The following is a 5,209-nucleotide window of genomic DNA, read 5'->3' as shown; positions in this document are numbered from 1 at the left end:
TTTAAACTTTTGAATGTTTTGACATTACGCTAAGGCTGGTTTCATAAATAAGCTAGGAAATGCCTCCTCCTCTTCTGTTTCCTGGAAGAGATTGCATAGAATTTATCCTCATTCTTTTTATTTTTATTTATTTATTATTTTGAGACAGAGTTTCACTCTTGTCACCCAAGCTAGAGTGCAATGGCGTGATCTCTGCTCACTGCAACCTCCGCCTCCTGGATTCAAGTGATTCTCCCGCCTCAGCCTCCCAAGTAGCTGGGATTACAGGCGTGTGCCACCAGGCCTGGCTGATTTTTTGTATTTTTTAATAGAGACGGGGTTTTACCATGTTGGCCAGGCTGGTCTTAAACTCCTAACCTCAGGTGATCCACCTGCCTCAGCCTCCCAAAGTGTTGGGATTACAGGTGTGAGCCACCATGCCTGGCCTCATTCTATTTCAATGTTGGATGGAAATCTCCAGAGAGACAAGCTGGGCCTAGAGATTTCTTACTTGGGAGTTTTTAATTATAAATTCGAGTTCTTTAAGAGTTATCAGGATATCTAGATGTGTCTCGGGGGAACATCCTATCTTGGAGCTTACTCTGTGCCCCTACGGAATGACCCCTGGGGTCTTGACAGATGTCCAAGGCAGTTATCACACTTCCCTACGCTGGCGTGACTCGGAGGCTGAGCTCCGCGTGTCCTTGATGAAGGTGGTTATCACGCTTCCCTACGCTGGTGTGACTCGGACACTGAGCTCCGTGTGTCCTTGATGAAGGTGGTTATCACGCTTCCCTACACTGGTGTGACTCAGAGGCTGAGCTCCGCGTGTCCTTGATGAGGGTGGTTATCACGCTTCCCTACACTGGTGTGACTCGGACGCTGAGCTCTGTGTGTCCTCCTTGAAGGCGGTGATCACACTTCCCTACGCTGGTGTGACTCAGAGGCTGAGCTCCGCGTGTCCTTGATGAAGGTGGTTATCACACTTCCCTACGCTGGTGTGACTTGGATGCTGAGCTCCGCGTGTCCTTGATGAAAGCGGTGATCACGCTTCCCTACACTGGTGTGACTCGGAGGCTGAGCTCCGCGTGTCCTTGATGAAGGTGGTTATCACACTTCCCTACGCTGGCGTGACTCGGAGGCTGAGCTCCGCGTGTCCTTGATGAAGGTGGTTATCACACTTCCCTACGCTGGCGTGACTCGGAGGCTGAGCTCCGCGTGTCCTTGATGAAGGTGGTTATCACGCTTCCCTATGCTGGTGTGACTCGGACACTGAGCTCCGTGTGTCCTTGATGAAGGTGGTTATCACGCTTCCCTACACTGGTGTGACTCGGAGGCTGAGCTCCGCGTGTCCTTGATGAGGGTGGTTATCACGCTTCCCTACACTGGTGTGACTCGGACGCTGAGCTCTGTGTGTCCTCCATGAAGGCGGTGATCACACTTCCCTACGCTGGTGTGACTCAGAGGCTGAGCTCCGCGTGTCCTTGATGAAGGTGGTTATCACGCTTCCCTACGCTGGTGTGACTTGGATGCTGAGCTCCGCGTGTCCTTGATGAAGGTGGTGATCACGCTTCCCTACACTGGTGTGACTCGGAGGCTGAGCTCCACGTGTCCTTGATGAAGGTGGTTATCACGCTTCCCTACGCTGGTGTGACTCGGAGGCTGAGCTCCGCGTGTCCTTGATGAGGGTGGTTATCTTTTCAGCTGCCGCTTTCACCAGGCTCCTTGAGTTCTCTCCGTGCAGATTTGGTTTTGGGGGTCAGAGGCCTAGGATTTGGAATCAGTTAGATGAAGATTTGGGTGTCCCCTCCCTGTAGCTCCCTCCTAGCTGAGATTTCCTTTCTCACCCCAACCCCCTCATCCTCTGACCCCGAACTCCAGTGAAATTCACCCTGGCTGCTTGAAGCCCTGCTGCCTGGCTCAGGGGGCTGGAGTGTGCCTTTGGGACAGAAACCCCAAAAATGTGACCTTGACCCAGCCTTTTCCCTCACATTGAACCCCATCAGTTTCTGCCTGGTTTCAATGGCTCACAAGTTCCTTTAGATAGTTTTTAAAAATAGGTTGTCCAGAATTTATCATTGTTTTCTGCAGAGAGTTAGTCTGACATCAGCCACTTGCAATTTCTGGAGCCCAAACTGACATGGATGATCATTTACCAGCCTGATCTAACAGACCAATGGAGCTGCCAGGATCCAACCATTAGAGAGTTCGAGTTCTGCCCAGGCTCAGCTTTGTAACAATTGACTACCTATCGGCCCATAAAGTAAGTCTCATAAATGTCAATCAATTTGTATCATATTGACCCCTGTCTCTGATCAGATTGCAAATAAATTAGAAAACCAAAACAACAACAACAAGATGATCTAACATGCATTTTTAACATGAAAAAGGGCATTCTAAAATAGCTGGAGGTCAAAGGATAAATCATCTTGGAAATTACATAAAATTCAGAACTAATGCATAATGAAAGCAGAAACTACTAACTATCAGAGCCTGAGGATGCTGCTCAAACAGCACATTCGTCCCTCAGGATCAGTGGGGACAGGTTCTGGGACCTCCCACACATACCCCAATTCACAGGCGCTCAAGTTCCTAATGTGAAATGCTATTGTGTTTGCATATAATCTACACACATCCTTCTGTCTCCTTCAGATCATCTCTAGGTTACTTACCATACCTAATGTGACGTAAATGCCACATAAATAGTTGCTATACTGTATTGTTTAGGGAAAATAACAAGGAAAGAACGTGGACATGTTCAGTGAGGACACAGCCTTTATCAAACTGTGTTTTCCACCTGGAGTCGGTAGAATCCGCAAGTGTGGAACAGGCACATATGGAGGGCTGACTGCGCTTCCAGGAAAACCAATAGCTTTAAGCTGGAAAGGAGGAGAGGTGGGAATTAATGAGCTAATCATCTCACTTATGAAGTTAGAAAAAGGAGGAAAGGCCCAGACCAAGTCCGCCCTGCAAGCACAGAGCCTTGCCCTGGCCCATTCCACCACCCTCCACACCCGCCGCCCTCCACACCCGCCGCCCTCCACACCCGCCGCCCTCCACACCCGCCGCCGTCCACACCCGCCGCCCGTCCACACCCGCCGCCCTCCACACCCGCCGCCCGTCCACACCCGCCACCCTCCACACCCGCCGCCCTCCACACCCGCCGCCCTCCACACCCGCCGCCCTCCACACCCGCCGCCCGTCCACACCCGCCGCCCGTCCACACCCGCCGCCCTCCACACCTGCCGTCTGTCCACACCCACCCAGCTCACCATGGATGATAATATCGCCTTGCTTGTCATAGACAACACCTCTGGCATGTGCAAGGCCAGCTTCGCGGACGACGATGCCCCCTGGGCCGTCTTCCCCTCCATCGTGGGGTGCCCCAGACACCAGGGCATGACGGTGGGCATGGGTCAGAAGGACTCCTATGTGGGTGGCGAGGCCCAGAGCGACAGAGGCATCCTGACCCTGAAGTACCCCATCGAGCATGGCATCATTGGCAGCTGGGATGACAATGGAGAAGATCTGGCACCACACCTTCTACAACGAGCTGCGGGAGCACCCGGTGCTGCTGACCGAGGCCCCCCGAGCCCCAAAGCCAATAGAAGGAAGATGACCCAGATCACGTTTGAGACCTTCAACACCTCGGCCATGTACGTGGCCATCCAGGCCGTGCTGTCCAAGTACTCTCCTGGCCATACCACTGGCATCATGATGAACTCCAGCGACAGGGTCACCCGCACAGTGTCCATCTATGAGGGCTACAGCCTCCCCCATGCCATCCTGTGTCTGGACCCGGCTGGCCGGGACCAGACTCACTACCTCACAAAGATCTCACCGAGCGTGGCTACGGCTTCACCACCACGGCCGAGCGGGCGATCACGTGTGACATTAAGGAGAAGCTGTGCTATGTTGCCCTGGACTTCAAGCAGGAGGTGGCCACGGCGACCACCAGCTCCTCCCTGGAGAAGAGCTACGAGCTGCCTGACAGCCAGGTCATCCCCACTGGCAACGAACGGTTCCGCTGCCCCGAGGAGCCCTTCCTGCCTTCCTTCCGGGGTGAGTGGAGACTGCCTCCTGGCCCTGCCCACAGGAAGGTCACCCTCGGGGCCATGCTGTGGAAGCTGAGCCTGGCCCTCATTTCCCCCTCAGGCATGAAATCCTGTGGCATCCACGAAACTACCATCAACTCCATCATGAAGTGTGACATGGACATCCGCAAAGACCAGTACGCCAACACAGTGCTGTCTGGAGGGACCAGCATGCACCCCGGCATCACCGACAGGGTGCAGAAAGAGATCACCGCCCTGGCGCCCAGCACGATGAAGATCAACGTCATTGCTCCTCCCGAGCGCAAATACTCTGCGTGGATCAGCGGCTCCATGCTGGCCTCGCCGTCCACCTTCCAGCAGATGTGGATCAGCAAGCAGGCGCATGACGAGCCTGGCCCCTCCATCGTCCACCGCAAATGCTTCTAGGCGGACTGGACTTAGCTGTGGTACACTCTTTCTTGACAAAACCTTGTGCAGAAAACAAGATAAGATGGGTGTGGCTTTTTTTGTTTTTTGTTTGTTTTTGATTTTTTTTTTTTTTTTGGCTTGACTCAGGAATTAAAAACTGGAACGGTGAAGGTGACAGCAGTCGGTTGGAGGGAGCATCCCCCAAAGTTCACAATGTGGCCGAGGACTTTGATTATACATTGATCTTTTTTTTAAATAGTCATTCCAAATGTCGTGAGATGCAATGTCACAGGAAGTCCCTTGCCCTCCTAAAAGCCACCCCACTTCTCTCTAAGGAGAATGGGCCTGTCCTCTCCTGAGCCCATTATCTAATTTTGGTACTGAAGTTATGCTAGCCTCCTAAAATGAATGGGGGAAAAAAAACAGCCTATTTTTATATTTACTCCAAGTGCTTGGCTGGAAGACGTCCATATATTTACATTAGGGGAGGTGATAGTATTGCTTTTGTGTAAATTATGTATTGCAATTTTTTTAAATTTTATTTATTTATTTTGAGACGGAGTCTCGTTCTGTCGCCCAGGCTGGAGTGCAGTGGCGCCATCTAGGCTCACTGCAAGCTCCGCCTCCCGGGTTCACGCCATTCTCCTGCCTCAGCCTCCCAAGTAGCTGGGACTACAGGGGTCTGTCTGCCACCAAGCCCGGCCAATTTTTTGTATTTTTAGTAGAGATGGGCTTTCACCATATTAGCCAGGATGGTCTCGATCTCC

General features: G+C 52.3%; 1 pseudogene; it reads left to right on the top strand.

The window, feature by feature from the left end:
* Positions 1-3,252: 3,252 nt before the first annotated feature.
* On the top strand, positions 3,253-4,462 carry LOC466315 (actin, cytoplasmic 1-like; annotated as a pseudogene).
* Positions 4,463-5,209: the final 747 nt, after the last annotated feature.

The sequence above is a fragment of the Pan troglodytes genome, chromosome 9, assembly GCF_028858775.2.
Source record: "Pan troglodytes isolate AG18354 chromosome 9, NHGRI_mPanTro3-v2.0_pri, whole genome shotgun sequence".
Lineage (NCBI taxonomy): Eukaryota > Metazoa > Chordata > Mammalia > Primates > Hominidae > Pan > Pan troglodytes.
The sequence above is the reverse complement of the archived record's forward strand: the minus strand, read 5'-3'. Positions and strand labels throughout refer to the sequence as shown.